This window comes from Bidens hawaiensis, unplaced genomic scaffold (assembly GCF_021521415.1).
Source record: "Bidens hawaiensis isolate Kalapana, Puna unplaced genomic scaffold, B.hawaiensis_p1.1 tig00025745_1, whole genome shotgun sequence".
Taxonomy (NCBI): domain Eukaryota; kingdom Viridiplantae; phylum Streptophyta; class Magnoliopsida; order Asterales; family Asteraceae; genus Bidens; species Bidens hawaiensis.
Genome location: NW_027494114.1, coordinates 164,483 through 192,465, shown reverse-complemented (window position 1 = coordinate 192,465; position 27,983 = coordinate 164,483). Strand labels below are relative to the sequence as shown.

Below are 27,983 nucleotides of genomic sequence, written 5' to 3'. Positions count from 1 at the left end.
AGATAACCCTGATCAAGCAACAAGAAAACCATCAAACAATAATATGAAAAGGCAGTTACCAATGCCAATCTTGGAGGTGAATCCACCAGAATATCAAGATGCAACATGTATAATCAAGGAAAGAATGACAATGGCACTTCGTTACTTTATAGAATTGGGTGAAAAACATGTTCTAGCTCAGGTCTGGGCTCCGGTAAAGAACAAGGGTCATAGTTTGCTCACAACATCCGGTCGCCTTTCGTTGTTGACCCAAACTGCATTGGGCTACATAACTACAGAATGGTTTCTTTAATGTGCACGTTCTCCCTTGATGGTGAAAATGATGAAGTTCTTGAGCTTCCAGGTCGGGTTTTCAAACATAAGCTTCCAAAACGGAGTCCAAATGGGCAATGCTATTCAGATAAAGAATACCATCGGCTTAATCATGCTTTGAGTCAGTGGCGGACCCAAGATTTTTTTGCTAATGGGTCCCAATTTTTTCGGTTACAAAATTTCCGGGCCTGTCTTTATTCGGGTCGGGTCGGGGTCGAGGCGATGAACATAATAAAACACGGAAATAAGGTGTCATTGGAAACAAGTAGAAAGAATCTAGATTAAAAACTAGATAGAACATAGACTTTTTAATTCATTTTTATTCATACCCAAAAAACATAAACGTAAGCTATATATGGTCTTATATACATGACCAAACATATAAAACTAACTCTAACACAAATAAATGATTAATTATAATATGCATACACAAGATAAATAATAAAAAGAAAATGCAAAACCCATGTTGTCATTATATATGTTACATGGTGATAATGGCTATATGGGAGAAACTAACGAAAAACGCAAATACCCTAACTAAATAATATTTACTAGGATATAAAAAAAACAACAAAAAAATAGAGTGTGGTGAGGCTTGAACTTACAACCTCTCAAAGGAAAAACAAGGAACTTTCCACAAGACCAGTTCAGCTTTAATAATATGGGTTCCAAGTATTAATTTTGTTGGGGTCCTTACAAAATTTAATATACCGTCTCTAAGTAATTTTTAGAAAACATTGGTGTCCCGGGACCCCGATGGATTCTATGTGGACCCCGATGGGTTCTATGTGGGTCCGTGTCACACCCCAACCTACGGCGGAAATGCCGGGGGCGTGAACTGATTATCACAGCTCTCAAGGTTACTATCATGCATTATTAAAAGTGTCGATATCTATTAAATAAATTTCCAAATAACAATTATCCATACAAAATTCAAATACACAAGTACATATATCAATCAATAACAATATATCTTATTAAGTTTTTCTTCTAGCATAAATCCTTAAGTGATCTTGTACTTCACATCATACGAATACCTGCATATGCGTTGAAAATAATATAGTTTGTCAACACGAGGTTGAGTGAGCAACACACCAGTTTAAAATATAAATAAAAATATGTATTTGCAACAAGTCATATGCGAATAACAAAATAACCAAATGAGCAAGTATAACTGAGATGTCGAGAAGCACAAAGCTATAACGACTGGCGTATGATCATACTCCGAATGCGAAAGCATACAAAGCAAGTAAGCACATAAACAAGTAAAGTATAAGTTGTTAACACGTAAGACAAAGTTGCAGTTTTAAGTATATGTATATAATGAGAAATATATTTACCCATATGTCCCCAAAACATTGAAAGCGGTAAAATAGGGGAATGCGGTACTCACCTCAAGGACAAACAAAAGCTATTAAGATAATGAGAATGTGGGAAATCACACGCGAATGTTAAGCCTATGAGAAAATGGGAGTATCAGACTAGCTAAGTATAGGATTTAATTATAACAACTAGTTAATTAATAATCAAAAGATATTATAAAAAAATATTATATTTATATAAAGATAAACCATTATTTTAATTTATGAAACCATACTTAATAAATTATTATTTGTAGTTTTTTATAAATATGTATAAAATTAGTTCGCTTCTTGGAGCGGGTGCAGAAGGTGGTCCACAGTGACTCGCAGAGCCCGAGGAACCAAGGACTTATATTTAGTAGAATAGACTTTGCGATTCAAAAGGGGATAGCGGCGCAGCTTGTTGCTCGCTTACCCATTATCCAGATGTACTTCGATTTGTGTTATATATAAAAGGATCAATATTTTCTCTTAAAAAAAATCTTTATATATATTAAAACATTTGTATTAAAACATATGTATATACATATATAATTATACATTTGAGTTAACACGTATATACATGAACTAAAACAAAAACTAAACGAGTGTTACAAAGTCGGTTTTTAATAAAATACTTTGATTTAATTGTTATTATTACTATTATACTTAATAAATGATTTAAAAAGAAAATAATCAAAAAGATCTAAAAATCCAGGGTTGGCAGGGGTCGTACACACAACCTAACCTCCGTAATTCATGTGTTTAACCAGCTAGGATATCCATTCGTTTATAATTGATCAAAAAAGTTTAAGGCTTTTGATCTACATTTGAACGCGATCCTAACCATATATGCAATTACCTGTAACGATGATCGGACGTGGGTGTATTGAAAACGACAGTGGCCGGCGGTTAGAAGATCAAGAACAGCAATTAACAGAGCACGATCACGATTAAGTATATGGTATTGATTGGCGACGTCTAGGAGATCATAAGTACAAGTTTAATTGAGTTTATGCGTTCGTTTATATAGAAATCCGATATTAGGGTTTATAACTTGGATAATAAGCTACGGCCCAAGTTCTAGAACCTTCTAAACGTAATTGAATGAGGGATTAGGGCCGGGTAGATGCGAATTAGGGTTTAGGAACACCTAATTAGGCGTTGGTTGATGGATTTGGGCTCAAGAACAATTTAGGCTTGATAAATAAATCAATTTGGGTTCGAGTTGGGTTTGGATCCAAGTATAAATGGGTTAGATGAATAAGATGGATAATAATATAACTGATTTTCATATATGATACGTTTATTTAAATAAATAACGATTAACTAATAAACGGCACTTAACTTTATTGATTAAAATAATTCAAATATTAAAACGGGTCGGGTTATAGTTCGTAAATCAAAAACGACGAAAAACCGGGTTATTACAGTCCGCCCCTGCTCTGAGTTATGATGTTCGTGGAACCTTAGCTTTGCCTGTGTTTGAACCTTCTGGGCAATCATGCGTTGGTGTGCTTGAGTTGGCATTGACTTCACAAAAAATAAATTATGCTCTTGAAATTGATAAAGTCAGCAACGCACTTGAGGTTGGTTGGTGATTGTCACACTTGCTTCTTTATATGTTTATCTTTAGGTGACAAAAATTGTTTCATGTATGTTTGGGCTTACGCGAAACATTTTTTTTTCCTTCAAATTTTAAATCTTTCTATATGTCTCAGTTGTTTTTGCCAAAAAATCTGTGCAATTAAGCTACTTCCATTCCTAGGTAAATGATAATCCAAGCTATTTATCCTAACAGCCTCTCTAAACTTTTCTAAAAAATTAAACGAGATAAGTCAAAGTAACATATCCTGTTTGAAAACTTAGATAAGACTGATCTGAATCTGAAAAATGTTTAAGCATTCAGTTTGAGAAATCTGTAATACAAGCGGTAAATTTGAGAAGCTCAAATATATTGGATTCTTCGAATACGCAAGTAAGCAGAATATAAACATAGAAAAGAATTGGATTCTTCATGACTAAAATGTGTGGATACCATTTAAACGTGCAACCCACAAAACATAACAATTCTAAAATCAACTTAGTATCATTTTCTTCGTATATAAGTAAATTTAGTTCATTATCGCAAAACTTATATCTTCATAGTTATTTTATATGCAAATTAAGCGATTCAGTCATGAAAATTGCTAAATTATTCGCCATGAAACAAACAAAAACCAACATTATGATTGAAATAAAGAAAAAAGTCATGACAATTGCAAAGAAGTAAATAAACACACACATTCATCAAATAGACTACATTCCAAAAAGACCACTAGGACCTGATATTGGTTGCGGAGTTGGTAGCACGCGTATTTTAACTACAGTTCGATATGATTTTCTCGAACTTCTGATACAATCACGCATCTCTTCATTAGATGTCAATAGTATCCAATCTCCATCTTCATCAAGGTATTTGAGCTTATAAGTCCCAACACTCAACTTCAACTTTATACCAATTTATTTCTCAATGGTTGCAAAGGTTGCTTGTGAGATAGGGAGATGGAATTTGATCATATCATCTGAAAGCTCTCCTTTTATAGTCAGGGTATTCTGGTCTATATTGATGGTTGATGGCTCCTGAATTGCTCTATTGTCTTCTTCATTTGTGTCGATTTGAATAATGGATGAATCATTGGCCTTTCTCTTCACAGGTCCTGACCACTCCAGGATGCCGAGTTTTTTGAATTTGCGTTTCAGCGTGGATAAAAAGACTATAGCACAATATCAAGAAAGAAATTATCTCAATTGTTCAATAGATGAAAGTGCAGTAAAAGAAACATTTGGTATTAAAACTGATAAATAATTTGCGATATTAATATAGGAGATTATGATCAGTTACCTTTAAGGTTTTTTGCAGTTTCATTCATGGTTTTTCCAAATTGGTTCTCAATGGCTTCTTGGGATAATACTTTTGGAGTTGTATTGTACATCACCTCGGAAGGTGCTATGGAGTCCACAACCATTGTTTCTTTCCATCTTCGTGTGCTTTCGGCATTGGTATTGATCTGTTTCCTTGAAAAATCTTGAATCTTTTAGTTTCACCAGTTTCTTTGTCTTCGTCGGCTTCACTGTCTGTAGCACTCTCAACAACAATAGCATCTAATTCTTCACCTAGTTCCGCACCAGATGCAAACTTGAATCTTGGCAAACACCTTTTTAATGTTAAGATTATGGCCTCCAAATGGTTAACATAGTTTGATTGTTTGGTCCATACGAATTCTAACGCATAACTAAAATCACCGGTGTCATTACTCCTTAAGCATATTGCAAAAGCACTATTTTGTGAAAATGCTTCTTCTAAATCTACGAGTATACCAGAACGAAGATCACATATATAGCATGATCCATGATCTTGCAGTGTCTCTAGTGAAAGTTCAGCAAGTGCACCCGGCCATATTCCACAAGGAATTACATCACATATTCTAAAGTATGGATCAAAATCATTAACATAATTATTTTGCGATACAATATAATGATAACCGGTCAATTTGATCGCTAACAATCTGTTGGTTTGAGTCCCCCCGAAAGAAGATGACGAGGGCACACAGAATTTTATCCTCATAAGCGACCCAAACTTGAGCTAGAACTAAGTTATGTGATTCACAAACGACCTTTAATGCCTCTTTGATCTGGTCCTTGGCAAGTTTAAGACCATTTATAGTCTGTTATAAGCATCAGATTTCTGACAGTAAGACAAAGAATCAAAAAAAGGCCATCGGTTTTAACGGTTAATTATAAAATACATTCTTTTTTGGAAGATTTAAGCTATTGTTGGTAGAAATATTTTTTGAAACAGAAATAATGATATTGAACATAACCTATATATTTTTACCTTGTATGGCATAAGATGTTGTACAGGAAACAAATCCAGGCCAGCTTCCTGCAAAGAGAAACTAGATTAATTCATTAATTAAATGTGTTTGGCAATGATCATATATAGATTTAAAAGTATTAAAAGGGCAATTGCTTTAAAATTATTTTTGTGGAATAATCTCCAAACACATACATTTAGTGCCCTAGTCGTTTTTGAAATAAATTTCCACAATTTGTAAGCTTTGTGGTCGAACGTAAACTCGAGAACACCGATACATAAGCTCTGAGAAGGGAAACAAATAGGAAGCATAATAGAAAAGTTAAATCTCCTGCCAGCCTGAATCCATTGGAGCTGAGTGAAATATGGCAAACGATTGAGAAATGCGGTGGCAGGTCCACCGCTTATGATCATGTGATCCCCTTCTTCAATGTCAGCTGGCTTATTGTTATAATAATTCATGATGTCGATATTGTATTTATGATCCTCAGTATATAGCCTATACTTGGCCATCTTGTTGGAAAGATAACGCCAGACAGCAAACGGTTGGCCTGAAGTTGAAAGTAGTTGTCTGCCGTCGATTGTTACAGGTGCCCAGAACTGACCGAATAACGGTGCCGTGTAGTAGTTAGTTTTAATATTAAATAACACTGATTTAATCTTGTCGTGAATCTTCTCTGGAGTGCCAACATCCACTGTGTAATATAATTTACAATAGTAGTTAATTAGTTATATATATTAGAACTCAAAAGGAAAACGTAACTCACCTACAGAAGATGAATTATTATTTTCAGATCCTTCATTCTGAGTCCAAAAAATCCATGGATCAATTAAAAGAAATCCAGGTGAACTGTAATGAAGTGAGGTTGGAGAAAACCATTCGATGAATTTGAAGACATCTATTCTCCCAGAAAACATATCTCAATTTGGTTGACTTTGTTGACGACTCCCACACAAGTATTCTGTTTAATTTAGGGGGTGTTTGGGGATTTCTTATTTAGCTTCTTATAGCTTATGACTTGAAGGTTATAAGTTATGGGTAAAATTAATATATTAAGGACAACAAAAATGAGAAGGGTGAGAAGGAATCTAATTCATTGATTTTAGATTTGGATGGTAGAGATTAATTTAAAAATAAAAATTGATGAAAATGGCATGAAGGTTATGATGACTCTCTATTTTCACATGCAAGACACATGTCAATTCCTCCAATACTTTAAAACTTCTATAACTTTTTCATACGATGTTTTTTTTAGAATTTTTTTACCATAATAACGAGCGTTTTTTTATCTTTAATATGAATATCATATTGTTATATAAAAATAAAAATAAAGTTGATGGGTTTTTTTTGTATTGTGTTATTTGGTTGTCCATTGTGTTTTTTAATTGGGTTTTTCTATGCATTGTGTTATATATTTTGGTCATTGTGTTTTTCAATTGATACTCATATTAAAGATAAAAATTAAAACAAAGATTATGTCATTGTGTTTTTCGTTTGTCACTGTTTCTTTGTGCTCAACATTTGCTTTATGTTGATTGTGTATTACGTTCAAGCCATTGTGTAATATGTAAATTCCATTGTGTCTTACGTTTAAGGTCATTGTGTTATATGTATTTACCATTGTGTCTTACGTTTATGGTCATTGTGTTATATGTATTTACCGTTGTGTCTTACGTTTAAGGTCATTGTGTTAGATGTATTTACCGTTGTGTCTTACGTTTAAGGTCATTGTGTTAGATGTATTTACCATCGTGTCTTGCGTTTAAGGTCATTGTGTTAGATGTATTTACCGTTGTGTCTTACGTTTAAGGTCATTGTGTTAGATGTATTTACCATCGTGTCTTACGTTTAAGGTCATTGTGTTATACGTATTTATCATTGTGTCTAACGTTTAAGGTCATTGTGTTAGATGTATTTACCGTTGTGTCTTACGTTTAAGGTCATTGTGTTAGATGTATTTACCATTGTGTCTTACGTTTAAGGTCATTATGATATATGTATTTACCATTATGTCTTACGTTTAAGGTCATTGTGTTATACGTATTTACCATTGTGTCTTACGTTTAAGGTCATTGTGTTATACGTATTTACCATTGTGTCTTACGTTTAAGGTCATTGTGTTATACGTATTTACCATTGTGTCTTACGTTTAAGGTCATTGTGTTATACGTATTTACCATTGTGTCTTACGTTTAAGGTCATTGTGTTATATGTATTTATCATTGTGTCTTACGTTTCAGACCATTGTGTTGTTATATTATATGTATTCATTATTGTGTTTTACGTTTCATGTTATTGTGAAATATGCATTCATCATTGTGTTTATGTATTAGATAATTTTTTGGTATTTTTCATTATATATATTATTACACAACGGTGTTATTAGTATTTAAAAAAAACACAATGATCAGTTGAAAGACACAATGGCGAAAAAACACAATAATAAACAGAAAGACACAATGACGAAAAAGACACAATGGTAAGCAAAAAGACACAATGAGGTAAATTATTTTTTATTCTTATATAACAAAATTATACTCATATTAAAGGTAAAAAACGCATGTTGTTATGGTGAATTATTTTAAAAAAAATATATAATATGAAAAATTTATAGATATTTAAAAATGATGGGGGAATTAACATGTGACTTGCATGTGGAGAGAAAAAATGTGTAATATTACTTTTATATCATTTTTCCTTTGGTCCTACTTGACACATGTCAATTAATTATGGTTTTTCACCCTTCTCATTTTTATTCCCCTTTGTAGAATAACTTGACCCGTAAGTTATAAGGTGTTTAGGAAAGTTAGGTTTTGTGAGTGTATAAGGTATATGATACATTTTGTAGCTTATACCTTAGGCCTTAAATAAGGTATAAGAAGGTAAAATAAGGAATCCCAAACATCCCCTTAATACACGCTTCCAACTCTTTGATAAATATTGCAGAAACATCCCTCTACTATTTTTTGACTTACACTTTACTCTCTTTTACAAATTCTTTCATTTTCATATCCTTCTAGTTTTCCTAAGGCTCCACGTTATGGGCGGCAGGGGCTTCGAAGCCCCGTTTCTTACGAAATGATAACGTGACACTACGGTATCCCCCACCCCATCCCATAAAGAACAACCTAATAATCATGACATTAAATAGCCCTATATGGTGGTAAAAACCCCAAGTGTAATTCTAAAATGAATTCATTTATAAATCTCATATAAACTCACCTCTAAAAAATGATAGCTAATACTCTAAATAAACAGGCTTTGAAACATTGTCTTTTAAAATACCCCAACATTTATACAAAATATAACACTTTTATGTGAAATTTTCGTTTTATAATTACATATTACACAAACATTAAAAATTTAGTCCTAAGAGTTTGTGACGATGAACTCATATCTATAACTTATAATCTACATTATATACTTTCTAACAAATAACTCAATGTTTCGTTATGTGGCATTCACATATTCATCACTAGATCAGAAACCCATACAGTAAAATTATTATAAATTAATAATGTTGGGGCCGAGATATTTAATTAATTTAGGGAGATATAATTATGTCGATAAAGTTTATTAATTTAAATAGGTTTTATGTATGACCTTTAAATTTTCAAGTGCAATTTACATTCGCAGATTAATCGAATTTGTCAAGTTTATTGTTTTTGAATAAGTAAAAATGTTAGTTCATGATACCAAAAAATAAATTACAAAAGCAAGTTTCATGCACATTTCTTCTCTATGTACATTAAACATGGTTAGAATTTAATCACTATAAAATGTCCATTGAAAGATTTAAAAACCACACCACCTAAGGATTCATTTTTAATTTTTAAAATTGATTACTATAGATTTAAAGTTTAATGAAAACAAAACTAAATATTCATTTTTTACTAGATAGTCTTATTTTTTACTAGATAGTCTTAGAAGTTTGAATCTTTTAATAAATATAATACGCTAAGATTTCAAAAAAGTTATTACTTTATTATTATATAAAGAGTCGGCTGGGACATAGGGCGACGTGGGCAACTAGCTAATCAGAGCACTTGATTTTCGGGAGCACAATATATATATATATATATATATATATATATATATTTATTTATGTAAACAGATATGCATATTTAATGTTTTACCTTAATTATATAATAATGATATGTGTGGTGGAGAGGCTACAAAATGGGACGTTTTGCGTCATGTGACGCCCAGTCAGCAAAGACAAAGAGTTGGTTTTTGTTTTTGTGGTGTAATTGTGTTTTAGCCTAATATATATATATATATATATATATATATATATATAAACACACCACACACAAACAATTATAATAATAATAATAACAAAAGGAAGTTGGGCGAGAAGAATTCATCCCCCCCACCGCCCCACATTATGCTCCCTTTGTCGTGCCGCGGGGGGGGTGGGGGGGTGTTTAAAAGCAAAGTCACCCCATTTTCTCGCCCACTACGACCAGTCTAACTGGCTTGGTCTAGTGGCAAAGGGGTATGACTCACAAACAAAGGTTGTAGGTTGTAGTTTCACTTGAGACATTTTTAAGCTTATTTTTATACAAATAGTTTTTTACACAACATAAATCATAACCAAGTAAGCCTATTTAAAATTTATTCGTTTAACCCAAACAAAAAACCATTTATATAAGGCCTAAATTTTTTTTTCTTATATTATTTCGTTACTCGTTAGGGTCTATGGGTCTTTTTATTTCGTCTTAATTGGAGAATATAAATTTTTGGAGACTACCATATTTAAAATAAAACAAAAATATTTGATAGCACTGCCGTGACCCTTGAACCCTTCGTATCCCTACATACATGTGGGACTCAAGACTGAAATATCTACAAAATGAACAATGACTATATTTATATTTATATTTATTTTTTGTAAAATTCTTTTACATTACATTTTAGTGTTTTAAATAAAAACAAAGTAGAAAAAAATGTACTTACATTAAAGATAATGAAATGCTTGATTTTATGAATAGTTTAAAAATAATAATATGGTATAAAAGAGTTATCAATGTTTTAAAGCAGTGGGCGAATTTGGAAAAAAGTCAACACGTGTGCGTAAGTATATGTTTAGCATTCACAATTATGTCACAAAGTGTTTGTGTTAAATGAAATCAATGCCCCAAAATTATTTGTATGATACTTATAAACAATAATAAATACCCTAAATAGAGAATATTCAGTATCATTTCATGATTTTTTTTAATTTATTTGTTTTAGTAGGATATTACAATTGTTAAAACAAAGATCAAGAGCATTTCGATCCAAGTCTCTGTCTCCATCAGACATCTGCGTAATTTAAATAAAAACATCTTTTTTTCTAAACTTTGTTTTTTTTATAAAACATCATACATTCAATACTACATCTTTATCTCTATCTTATTTGTTTATAATTTCAGCCTCACAAATAAAGGCATAGTTATTTAACTTGTTAACTCAATTTCTTAATTTTAGCAACAAAATTACGAAGTACAAAGAATCATTTTGATTGTGTAGATAATTATTTTATTATTGGTATACTATATTTATGTTTTTAACATACATATAAAATCAACGACTTAGGAAAATTCTTATGAATCAAATTGAATAAACAATATTATGAAAGAGACACTTTTGAAACACCTTTTATATCTTGTGATTACTTACTGAACCATGACCCTTGAACCCTTGGACTGAGCCATGGATGCTCAAATCACCTTCCATGTAATATTCATCAAAGTTCTGCTATAAATACCAAACCTAACCCCAGCATGAAATCTCACTAAACTTCCATCATTAACCATCAAAGTTCCCATCACCTTAGAACTAACGACCGGTTTCAAGATACATGGATCTAAATATTGATCTACGATTTCTTCTCTTACCTCTAGCGAATATACTTTTCCCTCTCTACACTTCCGCCATCATCACCCTATTCCTTTTCCTTGTATCCGTCAAAGTTCCCATCACCATACAACTAACCACGAATTCTCTACTTTATTTTCAACCAAAAGACATGCCGGTTTCGGTGGCAATAAGTTTCTTATGCTTAATCTTCATGTCTACACCACACTTTTGGATTGTTAATTCCATTTTAATGATCTTATGCTTGTCTCCTTGGGACGATTTATTGTCAAAGATGCTAAAGATACTTTTTAGGTGGTTATATCATTCCCTTAGAAGTATTCATGTGCATGAAGTTCTATGCATTCTTAATGCTAGTAATGACGAAGTTGAAGCACATCTAGATCAGGTTGATCAACAAGAGGAATTGAGTTCGGAGCCAGAGGACCATTTTTCCGTGATAGATGTGGATGATCAACTTGAATCCGAATAGGCCGGTAGCTAGCTGCTGCAGGGTTTTGGAAGGCTACCATTCTACCAGTTTTTATTTTGTTGTACGTAGTAGTGTAATTGTCTGTGTTTATTATGTGTGTGGTTGTGTGATACCTTTGTGCTTAAATGTGAATTGTTGTATTACTATGAGCTATATATTGATCATGCCCTATACGCATGATTTAGTTTTGTGAAATGATCAGTTTGGGTTCGACTATTATTTGTTCGATTATTATATAATGTATCATTTGTGATTACTATTAGAGAAACTACTTTTTCATCATAAAAATATGTAAAAATTAATCGAATATGACACGATAAGAAAGTTCTTAAAACCAAAGGGTGTTATATAATAAAACAAAAAACTTTAATAATTACCATTGTTGCCTTTTAAATAGATTGTTAATATGCGTCTTAATAATTCGCAAATATGTGTATATAAATTGTTTGAACAGTTGATTAATGAATCAAGTTTTCAATTTGTGTTCAAAATGAACAAGCTTTCAAACATGAAGAACGCTAAATAAAATAATTGTATGATTATGATGGTGCACGATATATCTTTGAATCCTGATAGGAGTCAAGGTTTAGGTCCAAGCTCATGGTCTGGAATAATTGATATTATAAAAGTCAAATGCAAATGTGTATAAACATTATCTACGACCGATCAAATACTGCAGGGTTTAGGGAAGACCTACTACGGTTTTTAATTTTGTTGTATGCATCGTGTAATTGTTTGTGTTAATTATGCATGTGGTTGTTTGTTAGACTTTTGAGCTCAAATTTGAATGATTATATTACGGGAACAACCACCTTACCTAGTAAATCTCATCAATAGCAAAAGTTATTTGTAGGGTCTATATATGGAAGATGAGGTATACAAGCCATCTGTGAGGATAAAGAGGCTGCTAGATATATTGATAATGTATTGTCCACGAGATCTAATGTCATGAAATATGTAATGTTTTGGGTTCGACTAGCTATCACTTGTTCGATAGGTGCCATCCACGTGATTTTATAATTAGAAAACTACTTTTCCATCATAAAATACATTAAGATCGATAGCACAACACATATACGATGTTGATCAAATTTGGCATGGTAAATGGTAATACAGCTTTTTAAATTTAAAGAATGGGTCTGACACGGTAAAACCTTTTGTTGCCTTTTAAACAGATTGTTAGTATGTGCCTTATTTATTTTCAATACATGTATGTCAAATTGTTTATTGTAGTTAATTAAGTGTAATTTCAATTATGTTCAAACTGAACAAGTTTCGAAAGATGAAGTACTACATATAAAATAATAAAAAGATGACTATGATAATATAAAACATTAAATCTTTGATGTTGATGTCTTTGATCTCTAGTAAGGGTCAAGGTTCATGGTTCAGGTTCAAGCTCAAAGGCCCAGAATAATTTAAAACCGTAGAAGTCAAAAATAGAAGTGTGTATACATATTGGATAGATGAATGTGATCTACTTCCATTAACGTTCTTTTTTTTATAAATGGTTCTTTTATAGTTTTATGGAAGTTCTTTTTTTATAGCACGTGTTATTAGTTTATGTATGTTCTTTTCTAAATCTCATTTAGCTTAAAGATATATCAAACATTTTATTAAATAATGAATGCAATATTAACTTAATCTTTTAGTTAGTTTTGGTTAAATAATAAAAAAAACCAACAAACTCAATATGTGTCCATATCTGCTTGGACGTATTACAATTTTGTCTTTTGGTTCTCTCTTTTGATTGTTATTGTGAGCAGGGATGAGATTTTTTCCCGAATGTCCATATCTGTATATGTTCAGTACCCTTATATGTACATGTACCCGTACGTGTCTATTGGGAACGAGTATAGGTACCCAAATTTACTGATTATAGGTACGTATACTTTCTGTTACAAGTACGGGTACAAGTACGAGTATTACGGGTACTGGTACCCGTTTAGAATATGTAGGGGCTTTTATTAAGTTTACCACACTCATGACTTAATTTTCAAGTGGGATTTTCAGAACCTAATATATATATATTAGTTGAGTAAGTTCCTTCTCAATCTATATGTGTATATTCATATACTTTGTATTCATATATTCTGTATTGTATATCATTAAATAACATGTATTAACTCTCTCTCTCTTATTTTTCTATACAAATTGAGGAAACAATAAACAAAGAAAATGAAAAGAGAAAATGGAAAGATGACTAACGAAGATTAAAGGTATGTTAATTTTCTTTGTATAAGTAAATTTAGTTTTAAACATTTTGATAAAAAAAAAATTGATACTTTGTATGTTTTGATATTCATTACTTGATTTTGAATGGATTTTATATTATGTTTGAGTTGTTTCATTTTTAGTTTTGGTTGCGGTATTATGGTTTTAGTTGTGGAATTACGGATTTGGTATTATAGATAAATGATTGTCGGTAACATACAGTTAATGATACCTAATTTAGTGGAGATTTTTAAGAAAAAAAGAACAAAGGGGTACGAAGCGAGTACCGTACCCAAAGTACATGTACCCGTACCATAAAATTCGAGTACGGGTATGGGTACCAAGATTAATGATTTTAGGTATGGGTACTTTCGGGTACATGTACGGATACGGTCCCGATCTCATCCCTAATTGTGAGTGTATGTACCTTACTGTTACCGTAAAGAAATGAACCAGTACCGAACAAATTCTCGCCGCGTCCGCACCAGAACACGCGGGCTCAAGTTTACTAGTTAAATGTAAAACTGACGTTTTAGCGTTTGATATTTCAGTTTTAAACAAAATCGAAACCAGAACTAACTCAAACAAACAAATAGTTTTTGTAAAAGTGTCTATTCTATATTTGTTTGTTAATTGTTTTCCAATACTTCACGTCTTCATCTATTCTTATTTTTCAAGCTATTTTTTCTTATACTTTGGCACCTAAAGCATCATATGAGTGATGTAAATGTTTGTATAAAAAACAATGGCTTAGACTCCTAATATATTTTAAATAAGTTAAAATGTGTTTTAAGTTAAATAAAATATATCCAAAGATAATATCAGATTTGAAGGGTTCTAGAATAATTATGGGTTGAGCCTTGGTCGGTTTGGATGGTTAAAACATGAGTTCGGGCCTTAAACGAGCTTAAACGAACCGAAAACGTTAAAAAAACTGTTTTGTTTATTGCTGAGCTGCACTGTTGGCTGCTGCGCAGCGGGCCAAGGCCAGCCCTACGTGCCACGTGAGGTGGGGCTTTCGGCCAAACTTTGCTTTATGGCAATTTTAGTCCCCGTAGTTCGTTTTAGGTCGTTTTAAGCACAAAATAAGCGTTTTAAACACTGTTAAAGACTTTGGAACGAAACGACAAGTATGAAACATTATTATAACATAAAATTCTTTGTTTTATTAATATCTAGCGATCCGAAACCAAAACGGGTCGGGTTTACATTACGAAAACAAATACAAATCGAACCGAAAATGACGAATGTCACATATTTTATGTTCATGTGTAGAACAAGGATCCTAAAAGTCTTTTTGTTTTTTCGTTACACCAACAAAATACAGGACGATCGAGCATGAGCTGTGTACTTAGTTTAACAACGTTGCATAGCTTCCCGATATAAAGTAACCCAATTATGGTATACAAATGTCTTCAAATGCATGATTAAATTACATGAAATTCAAAATCCACAATTCTGTCAAACCACTAGTTAGGCCCTGGTAAGTATTGGTTATGGAGATGGTACAACACGCACTCGAATTATAATTCTATCTGATTTTTTTTGAACTTTTGATGCAGTCACTCATTTCTGCATCAGACCTTAAAGATATCCAATCCCCATCTTCATCAAGGTACTTGAGTTTATACGTCCCTAGAATCAACTTGAACTTCATACTGATTTCTTTCTCCACAGTCGCAAATGTTGCTTGCGATGTTGGGAGAGAAAATTTGATCATATCATCTGCGTACTCTGCTTTTATGGTTAGGAGATTTTTGTTTATACTGACTGGTCTTGTACAGTATTTTCTTCAATTGTGTTTATTTTAATTATGGACGAATCACTTCTTTTTCTCTTTGGACCTTGCCACTCTTTGATGATATGTTTTCTCAACTTCCGTTTGAATGTAGATATAGAAACTATAACGTATCAAGAAAAAAATAATTCTGAGTTGCTTAGTACAATATACGGGGAAAGTTAACGTACAACTGATATTAACGTGATAATCAAGTAGAGTAATTATATATACAAGTAGAGTACTTATGTGAGTAATTATATAATTACTCTACTTGCATATATAATTACTCTACTTGATTCTCATGTTTAGCATGTTAATTTCATTTGTATTTGATCCAAACCCATAATATATAAATGTTGTGAAACAATCAATTAATCATACCCATTGCCTAGTAAAAAATCTCACCAATAGCAAAACTATTAGCGGAGTCTAATGAGAGTGGGATGCAGGCAAAGCGTACCTCTATCTCAAGGAATAGAGACCCAGCTCCAATATAAATGTTGTAAAACAAGGAGTGATTTTAAAAAAAAAAGTTATAATTACTTACCGTTAAGGTTTTTAGCTGCTTCTTTCATTGTTTTTCCAAATTGCCTCTCAATGACTTCTCGAGGTAATGAGATTTCAGCGGTCTTGCATTTTCCCTTCAAAGGATCATTATCGCCTCCTCCGTCAGTCTGATCCGCTTCGATAGGTGTCAAATCAGGTTGGTTTGTAATTAAATCAAATAGACCCATAAGCTCGTTCATAGAATTGAAAAACCGCTCCGGTGAACCTAATTCAACTCCGTTTGTACACCCGAAAAGCAAGTCTGTTGAGCCTAATTCAACAACTCCAATTGGTCATGCCATATGTGTCAAATCTTGTTGGGTTTTAATGACACCAAATAGACCCCCGACCCTGTTCATGATCAGATCGATACTTGGGGAAAACAATTCAGTTGATCCTAATTCAATAACTCCGTTTGTACATGGTATATAAACAACCGTCTGCATCTCAAGATCTTGACCTTGTCGAGTATGTTCACAGTGTGACGCTAACAATTGTTCTCGTCCGACAATACAAACCTGTCGATTATAGGACATCGCCTCACCTGGTAATCCATTCCCGTAAATGAACGACTGAGCCATCGAGAGAAGAAAATACCATTCTAGGTCAGTAACATCCTCATCAAATTCTTCTGGCCAGTAACACCCTTAACATATTGTTTTGTTAATACCGCCAGCTCCAGAAGCACTTTCTTTCGGTACCGCTGTTCAGCAGAAGACCTAGACGACGACTTGGTTTTAGCATTGGCCATCTGCCCCTTGTAGTACCCGTCACCCCAACCTAGCACCGTGTCATCGGATTGCTGCCAGAAAATAACTTAAGTCCACATTTTGCGGGTGTTGTCAATCAATTCTTGGAGGCATAGCTGCAAATGATCTTTCGCATAGTCAGAAGACAAAATGGTCAGAGGATCCACACAAGACCCTGCCAGAGTAGCTAATATCCCACAATTTGACGACATGCTATTGAATTTAGATGATACAAGTTTATGATAACTAATTAACCAGAGGCTATAAAAAGAAGTAATTTAGATGATCCAAGATTAAGATAATATGAACCGCGGCTGAATAGTCTTGACTCTGCAGAGGGAAGGCTTTAAGAAGTAATTTAGATGGAGGAGGATGATATTAACTAATTAACCAGAGGCTATAAAAAGAAGTAATTTAGATGATCCAAGATTAAGATAATATGAACTGCGGCTGAATAGTCTTGACTCTGCAGAGGGAAGGCTTTAAGAAGTAATTAGATGGAGGAGGATGATATGATTAACTAATTAACCAGAGGCTATAAAAAGAAGTAATTTAGAAGATCCAAGATTAAGATAATATGAACTGCGGCTGAATAGTCTTGACTCTGCAGAGGGAAGGCTTTAAGAAGTAATTTAGATGGAGGAGGATGATAAGATTAACTAATTAACCAGAAGCTATAAAAAGAAGTAATTTAGATGATCCAAGATTAAGATAATATGAACTGCGGCTGAATAGTCTTGACTCTGCAGAGGGAAGGCTTTAAGAAGTAATTTAGATGGAGGAGGATGATATGATTAACTAATTAACCAGAGGCTATAAAAAGAAGTAATTTAGATGATCCAAGATTAAGATAATATGAACTGCGGCTGAATAGTCTTGATTCTGCAGAGGGAAGGCTTTAAGAAGGATGCATAATATTCTTGGTCGGTATCACGCGTTTGCGGATATTATGTGGTTAATAGTTTTTCTTTTAAAGATCGATTTCTTTTTCGTTTGTTCATGTGACTCGAATCCAAAACTTTGGGTGTTAATTACAAAATAGTCCATGTGTGCAATTAACTTTATTTTATTTATTCCACTCCTAAGACGGGCTATTAGTTCGCCATTTCTAAAACAAGGTAAAAACTTATCTTTTTTTACTTTTCGCAGAATAGTGCTTGGTGGCAGGCTTCGTAAAGCAAAGGTTATTTTTAGGCCTTTGTTTTAAAAAGAAACTAAGGTTGTGTTGTTACATAGAAGTGATAGGAAAATGAAAATGAATTACCATTGTGGAAAGGAAATTGAAAGTGTTTAATGAAATCACATATACATAAGCAACCTAATTCTCTTTAAATACATTAAAACCATTACTATATTCCCATCCTTGTTTTTTTTTTCTTCGTTTACTTCTCTTTCACCCTACTTTTTCAGCAACACCACATGTCCACCACCGTTGCAACCACCACCTTGCCACCATCGCCCTTGCCACCGGTGTCACCACCGTAACCACAGTCGCCGCCACCGTTGCTACTCTCAGTCTCATTTTTATTTTAATTTTTTATATTGTTAAGTTATCTTTATTTTGAGGCACTGATATTTATGTCATTTGCATTTCATTATTTTGTTTTTTTTCTTGCCCACCAATAATTACAAAGTAATGGTTCATTTTGTTTTCATAGTATAAGATTATATTATGATAAGGCTTTATGTAGTGGGCGGCAATATTGGGCGCCAATCGGTGTAAAAAGGGCGGCAACATCCGCCCTGCCGAAATGTGGGGCGATAAGAGGGGGGCGCGGGGTTATTGTCGCCTGCTTGTGTTGTGTTATTATCATTTATTATATTGTGTTTGTGATATATATATATGTGTGTGTGTGTGTGTGTGTATACATAATTTTGGGATGGCGCCTGATCTCTCTACCCAGCGGAACCTTATATTATTTTGGGATGGGTTTAGTACCCTATCCCTACATAAGTGTTATGTACTGGAATTTATGTATATTCATCTTAAAATGCAGATTGTGTTTATATTCAAAAAGTATATTCTTAAATTTCACATTAAAGGAACTTATCTTCTTTCTTATAAATGCTGCTGGATTTGGAGGGAGACAAATATAGGACGAGCATGATAACATAATACAATGATGGTATACAAATTTCTTCAAATACATGATTAAATTACATGATAATTAAAATCCACAATTATGTCAAACACAATTATGTCAAACCACTAGTACTTAGGCCCAGTATTGGTTATGGAGATGGTACAACACGCAGTCGAAGTACAATTCTATCTGATTTTGTCGAACTTTTGATACAGTCAATCATTTCTGCATCAGACCTTACAGATATCCAGTCCCTATCTTCATCAAGGTACTTGAGTTTATACGTCCCGAGGATCAAATTGACTTCATACTGATTTGTTTGTCCACAGTCACAAAGGTTGCTTGTGAGGATGGGAGACAAAATTTGATCATATCATCTGCGTACTCAGCTTTTATGGTTAGGAGATTTTTTGTTTATACTCACTGTTGACGGGTCTTAAGTTTTTTCATCAATTGTGTTGATTTGATTAATGGATGAGTCACTTCTGTTTCTCTTTGGACCTGGCCACTTTTTGATGTCAAGTTTTCTCAACTTGCGTTTAAATGTAGATTCGGAAACTATAAAGCATGCCAAGAAATAAAATTTGTAAAATGTTTATAGTACAAAGGTGCAGTATAATAAACACTTCATGTCGATTAGAAAGTTGTAAAATGAGGATTTTGATAAAGAAGCCATAATTAATTACTTACCATTAAGGATTTTTGCTGCTTCTTTCTTTGTTTTTCCAAATTGTTTCTCAATGACTTGTCGAGTTATTGAGATTTCAACAGTCTTGTATTTCCCCTTGGAAGGATCATTATTGCATCTGTCAGTATGATCCGCAACTTCCACATGCTTCAAATCTGGTTGGCCTTTAACCTCGCTCATGTGATTGATAAAAGAAGTACCTGATTCAACAACTCCATTTGAACGTGGTATAGTCTGATCCGCTTCCATAGGCGTGAGATCTTGTTGGTTTTCAATAAAACCAAATAGACCCTTAACCTCGTTCATGAGACCGAGTACGGTACTCTGGGAAATCAACTGTGTTGAACCTAATTCAACAACTCCGTTTGTACATGGTATACAAAGTATAGTCTGCAACCCGAAATCTGGAGCTTTCCGTGTACGTTCACAGTGTGATGCTAACATCCTGTTCTCGTCCTATAATAATAATCGATTGATTAGTGGACATGGCCTCACCGGGTAATCCATACCCATAACCAAACGAGTGCGTCGTTGAGTTATGAAAAAACCACTCTGTATTAGTAACATCCTCATCATTGAGTTTTGTACCAGTCGCATGTTTCAGCAATGCCGAATACAAGTACAAGTCTAGCTTCACCTCCGCCTTGTAGTACCCGGCACCCCACTTTAACACGGTTGAATTCGTGTCATTCAGTATGAAAGATTCCCAGAAAATACCATAAGTCCAGGATTCACGGGCGTTGTTAATCAATTTCCTGAGGCGTTGTCGTAAAGTATCCTTATTAAATAGCGGTAATTCACCCGCAGCCGGGGAATTTCCCCAATTTAACAACATGTTTGAGTAGTCAAATTGCATCATAAAACTCCATGAAAGTGGTAATTTAGATGATCAAAGATTAAGATAACAAGACTTGGATAATACGAACAGCAGCAGCTAAGGCGGCTGAATAGTTTCGTTTAGATGATCCATTTCTCAGAAAACGCCATAAAATTATCCTGGTAATATGAACACCAACTCACTTTACTGGCAACCCAATACTTAGTCGGTCGGCCATTAGTTAAAAAAATATATATTTAATTCATTTAATTTGAACAACTGTTCACCCACATAGCACAACCAACATCGTGAACCTTTTCTTAAATATTGTGGCTGACACATGATAATTTCGCATTGATTGTTATTTTTTTTTCTGAACGGCAAACAAAATATATTATTATTACATATCAAAACATTGGCGATACATGATATCGGACGTGGCTTCCGCGTCAATGAAAAAGCGAGGCGTCCGATAATGCCCAAAAACTGCTATGATTACCAATAGTGCCTTTCGGTTTGCTCCCCTTTTCACCTTTGGGAAAATCACTTGTTCTTCTTTCAAGGTGGCATGTTCAACCTGGTTACGCTTTTTATTGTTGATGCCCACTGAGATCATATTAGCATGCGGGTCTTTAATTTTCTTTTCTGGCCTTCTGCCATCGCAAAGTGGCGGACGTCGGCCTCTCCCTTTGATGCTTTTAACCAGATGCTCTAGTCTTCCGTTCTTGACATACTCTTCAATGGCATCTTTTTAGTCTAAACATTGATTAGTTGTGTGACCATGTTGTTCGTGGTAGTCACAATAACTCTTCATGTATGCGTTTGGCCCTGGTTTGATTGGAGCTGGCTTTTTGAGTTGGATGCCTTTCGTATACATTATCTGCGCTGAAATTTTGGCCAGCGGGGTCCATCTTCTGGACGAATGTATCTGCCCCTTCTTTTTGTTTTTGAAGGGTTCATACGGTGTGATCTCTTTTGGCTGAGTTTCGTTGTTTAGCCTTGACCATACGGAGGACACCCTTCTGCCTTGTCGGGCCTTGTTAATATCATTTCTTGTGTCGTTGCGCTTCAACTCTTTGCCCAAGCTTTTTTCTGTTCGCGCTTACCTTTTGGTTGCAGTCATGATATCGTCCCAGCGATGGGGCATACCGTCTCTGCCCGTAAGGTTCCGAATCAGGTCGTCGCAACTTACGTTTTGGCGGAAAGCTGCGCGCAAGAGTTCTTCGCCAACGCCTCTGATATTTAACCCTTCTTGGTTAAATCTGGTGATGAAATATTCCAGCGTTTCATTATCCTTTCTTGTTACATTTAGGATATCTGCTAGATCACTGATGTGGCGCCGCTGTTGGCTAAAGTGTTGTGTGAACTTATTTGACAAGTCCTCCCAATTTGTTATTTACCCTTCTGGCAACCTTTCAAACCAAGCTCTTGCTTTGCCGACCGGTGTTAGTGTGAACATGTGGCACCATAGCGGCATGGTCCATCCTAATACTAATCCGGCGGCTATATAAGTTTGCAAGTGATCGTCCGGATCCGATAGACCATCGTATTGGCCTACCGTTGGCGGGATTTTTGGGTTTTCTGGTAATTCCGTCTCAGGGATTATTCTTATAAATTTTGATTTCCCCGCCGACGTTGTTGGTCGGTATGCCTTGGAGAAGTCTTCGCTTGCGTCTGGGTGATATTTTATCAGTTTCTTGGCGGTTGCGTCTAGACCTTTCCAACTTTATCATAGTCTGGATTGTCTAGGCGCGAATCACCCACCTGCCGCGATTGTTGTGGTTTGTCTCCCGCCTTGCTGTTTGGCCGAGCGCTCGGTGTTTTGCCAGCTGGCGCTTTTGTTTGAATTGGATTTGACTCCTATTCGTCACCATTATACTCTTATTCGCCATTATTACTGGCTTCCCCATCAAACAATGTTCTTGGTCGAATGACCGCCGCCATTCTTTGTTGCACTCTGGCCATAAATTTCTGTTGTTCACCAACTAACCAAGCCATTGACATGGTCGTTTGTGAACGTGATTTCGTTTTTGCCTTTTCCGTAACGGTAGGGTGGAGGGTGAACGCATTAGCGATGCCTTCACCACTACCTAGTACGTAGAGAACTTCTATGTTTCCTTCTTGGTTGGCCTTTGACTGTTGGCCAACCTCTTTGGCTGGGGTTTTGCCACTCATCTGAATCAAGAATGGAATGATTTAAGAGTTACTGTTCTAGAAATATACACGGATGGCGCCAATAAAGAAACACAGATCCACCCCTTAGGTCTAATCAAGTTAGTCCAAGGGTTATGGTTAAGTATCTCCCACGATGGGTTGAGATCCTTCTTGGCGCAGATGAGTATTCCTGCAAAACAGAACTCCGTGAGCTCGTTACGAGGAATGGTGGGATTCTCTCGTAACCACCATCCGGCCTGAGAATCATTACTTGTTGTACAGTGGAAATATATTGAGAGAGAGAGAGTTATTATATTGTATCGTGGATCCTTTACCGTTTGGAGGTATTCTAGTATTTATAGCCGGGGGAGAGAGTGTGTGGCCAACTGCCTTGTCAGGCTTTCCACCAATTATATTCTCCATTCGTGCGGTTGTGGAGGTTGGTGGACATCATGGCCTTTTGACATTGACGTGTTGTACAATTTTGTACCGTCATTTATTTGTTGGTCATTCCCCATTGGTTGGGCGATATTCCAGATGCATATTCTTCCTTTTTGTCCCATGCTGGTGGAGATCTTGGCGCTACCATTCCCGAGGTGTCTGGGAATGTTTATTATATTTGGCCACATTTGTGGCGCTAATTAATCCGCCTGGCGCCTGATCTCTCTACCCAGCGAAACCTTATATTATTTTGGGATGTATTTAGTACCCTATCCCTACATAAGTGTTATGTACTCGAATTTATGTATATTCATCTTAAAATGCAGATTGTGTTTATATTCAAAAAGTATATTCTTAAATTTCACATTAAAGGAACTTATCTTCTTTCTTATAAATGCTACTGGATTTGGAGGGAGACAAATATAGGACGAGCATGATAACATAATATAATGATGGTATACAATTTTTTTCAAATGCATGATTAAATTACATGATAATTAATATCCACAACTATGTCAAACCACTAGTACTTAGGCCCAGTATTGGTTATGGAGATGGTACAACACGCAGTCGAAGTACAATTCTATCTGATTTTGTCGAACTTTTGATACAGTCACTCATTTATGCATCAGACCTTAAAGATATTCAGTCCCCATCTTCATCAAGGTACTTGAGTTTATACGTCCCGGGATCAAATTGAACTTCATACTGATTTGTTTGTCCACAGTCACAAAGGTTGCTTGCGAGGATGGGAGACAAAATTTGATCATATCATCTGTGTACTCAGCTTTTATGGTTAGGAGATTTTTGTTTATACTGACTGTTGACGGGTCTTGATTATTTTCATCAGTTGTGTTGATTTGAATAATGGACGAATCACTTCTGTTTCTCTTTGGACCTGGCCACTTTTTGATGTCAAGTTTTCTCAACCTGCGTTTGAACGTAGATTCGGAAACTATATAAACATGCCAAGAAATAAAACTTGTGAAATGTTTACAGTACAAAGGTGTAGTATAATAAACATTTCATGTCGATTAGAAAGTTGTAAAATGAGTGATTTTGGAAAAGAAGCTATAATTAATTACTTACCATTAAGATTTTTTGATGCTTCTTTCATTGTTTTTCCAAATTGTTTCTCTCAATGACTTGTCGAGGTATTGAGATTTCAGCAGTCTTGTATTTCCCCTTGGAAGGATCATTATTGCATCCGTTAGTATGATCCGTAGCTTCCACAGGCTTCAAATCTGGTTGGCCTTTAACCTCGCTCATGTGATTGATAAAAGAAGTACCTGATTCAACAACTCCATTTGAACGTGGTATAGTCTGATCTGCTTCCATTGGCGTGAGATCTTGTTGGTTTTCAATAAAACCAAATAGACCCTTAACCTGGTTCATGAGATCGAGTATGGTACTCGGGGAAATCAACTGAGTTTAACCTAATTCAACAACTCCGTTTGTACATGGTATACAAAGTATAGTCTGCATCCCGAAATCTGGAGCTTTCCGTGTGCGTTCACAGTGTGATGCTAACATCTGTTCTCGTCCTATAATAATAATCGATTGATTAGTGGACATGGCCTCACCGGGTAATCCATACCCATAACCAAACGAGTGTGTCATTGAGTTATGAAAAAACCACTCTGTATTAGTAACATCCTCATCATTGAGTTTTGTACCAGTCGCATGTTTCAGCAATGCCGAATACAAGTACAAGTCTAGCTTCACCTCTGCCTTGTAGTACCCGGCACCCCACTTTAACACGGTTGAATCCGTGCCATTCGGCAAGAAAGATTCCCAGAAAAGACCATAAGTCCAGGATTCACGGGCGTTGTTAATCAATTTCCTGAGGCGTTGTCCTAAAGTATCCTTATTAAATAGCAGTAATTCACCCGTAGACGGAATTTCAATAACATATTTGAGTAGTCAATTAAATTGCATCCAAGATTAAGATAACAAGACTTGGATAATATGAACAGCAGCAGCTGGGGCGGCTGAAAAGTTTAGTTTAGATGATCCATTTCTCAGAAAACGCCATAAAATGAACCTGGTAATATGAACACCAAATCACTTTATTGGCAACCCAATACTTGGTCGGTCGGCCATTAGTTAAAACATATACATATTTAATTCATTTAATTTGAACAAACTGGTCGCCCTTTTTTCTTAATATAGTGGCTGACACATGATAATTTTGTATTGGTTGTTATATTAAATGATTTTCCCTTTTTTTATTTTTAAACAATTAATTTACATCTAATTTGATTTTTGTTTAATACTTTAATAGCTAACACAGTCTTTCTTAGTTTTTTTAATGAACATTTTGATATAAATTTTATTAAAAACGAAGTACTTTCAAAAATATGCATTTTTAAGAGATATAATTCATATTTGGCTCAAACTTTTGAAAAATTCCACTCAAAACTCACGGAGCCGACACATTTGGGTTCGTGTCGCCGCTATCCAACAAGATTATGCCACGTGTCTAACGTCTGACAAGACCCGTGAACTTTGTACCCTAATCTGTCGGATCCGTGAGTTTTGATACAAAAACCGTCTCCTTGAAAACAATCGCCGTCGTGATGTTTCACCATGTCTTTGTCTTCTCCATGAGATTTTAAAAAAGTTTGAATATCCAAATACACTCACCATTGATTCGCCGCCACCATTTGCCACCACCACCAATGTTTGTGATGTCCGACCACCAAAGATGTCCAAACACATGTTGGATCAAGTATGGTTTACACAAAAATATTGAAAAACAAAACTAATATACTTGTATTACAAACAGGATTTCCAATAAGAAAAAAGTGATGATGAGTACTAATGAAATCAATGATGAGGCGGCCATTCGAGCACGGACAGGTTGGTTAATGGAAGATGTGCTTTTTATTTATGAAAACACAATTTTATAGGAGAAAAATGGTATAGTTGTTGTAGCTCCACATAAGAGAGAAATTCACAAAGCTAATAGAAGTGAAAGCATTGTTTTTTTTATTAACTAGTTGTTACAATTTAACTATCCACAAATTAATCAATATGAAAAATACTTATCTTCGCATTCAGACAATTGACAGCAACACACCTAATAGTTCTGTTCTTTAATTTAATTTGTTATAACTAGTACCTCACCAGTCTGATGGACGGGAATATTAACGCGGGAATGTGACACCTACATACCACGGAATATGTTGTATGTTTTTGCCTTACCCAACGTTAGATATCATAAAATATGTATGACATATAATTGTATGTCATATTAAAATAGTTATAAACTTATGTCAAAAAACAGTAACAAACATCAACTTTCGTTATAAGGTCCCCAAATAGACGGTAACACTAACGCCATTATGTTAGAAAATAAACAATTTTTATATGTGATACGTACCCAAGATGATATATCAGAATGTTATCACAGGTGGTAGAATAAGGGGGTGTTTAGCTTTAACCGAAACATTTTTTTTCCTTCAAAATTTAAATCTTTCTATATGCCAAATAATTGTGCAGTTGGGCTACTTCCATTCCTAGGAAAATGATAATCCATGCAACTTAAATCAGATAAGTCGATGTAGCATATCATGTTAATTTGAAAAGTTAGATAACACTGATCTATGTTGCTTGGATATTTCTATTAAACATTAGTTTGAGTAATATATAATACAATTTACCTTTTGCAGGCAGTAAATTTGAGAAGCTCAAATATATTGGATTCTTCGAATACGCAAGTAAGCAGTTATAAGATGATATAGTAATTCTTTTGAGTATTTTGCTTTTCTCTCCTCTATAATCTTCTCAATATTCACTTGGTGCTTTATGTATCCCAGACATGTAATGAAAGTCGACAACAAGCCTTAGCTGAAATCCTGGAGGTAATGGCAATGGTCTGTGATACTTTTAATTTCCCCCTGGCTCAAACGTGGGTCCCGTGCAGACACCGAAGTGTCCTGGCCAATGGTGGTGGGTTCAAGAAAAACTGCAGTAGTTTTAATGGAAGTTGTATGGGCCAAGTATGCTGTCAACAACCGATGTAGCGTTTTATTTTATTGATGCTCACATGTGGGGGTTTCGTGATGCTTGTGCTGAACATCACCTGCAAAAAGGGTCAAGGAGTAGCCGGACGGGCCTTTGAGAGCCATGGTTTGTGTGTTTGTGAAAACAATCAAACATAACGCACTTTGGAAAAACAGAATACCCATTGGCACATTATGCCCGCTTGTTCGGGTTAGTTGGGTCGTTCGCTATTTGTTTGAGAAGTACTCACACTGGGGATGATGATTATATATTGGAGTTCTTTTTTCCTCCTAGTATGGTAGACTATAACGATCAGCAAACGCTGTTGGGCTTATTATTGACTTCAATGAGGCAACATTTTCATAGTTTTAAGGTTACTTCGGGTGAAGAAATAGAAGAAGATGCTAAATTTGTTGAAGTTATTAGAGCATATGTGAATAGTGATGCTATCTATTCAGGTATACAGGTGATTCAACTGTCAAAATGTGTAATATCAAACAAAGGAACCATTAGTTATGGGGCCGAATATAATAAATGATATATGTGGTCCATCGGAGTCCGTTGAAACAACCAAGAAATCAAAAGGAAGACTAGGGAAATATGCTGAGAAATCGATTAGTTTTGAGGTTCTTCAACCCACTTGTTGCAGGAAGTCTTAA

General features: G+C 34.7%; 1 pseudogene; it reads left to right on the top strand.

Moving 5' to 3' along the window:
- LOC143572103 (protein NLP6-like) lies at positions 1–27,983 on the top strand (annotated as a pseudogene).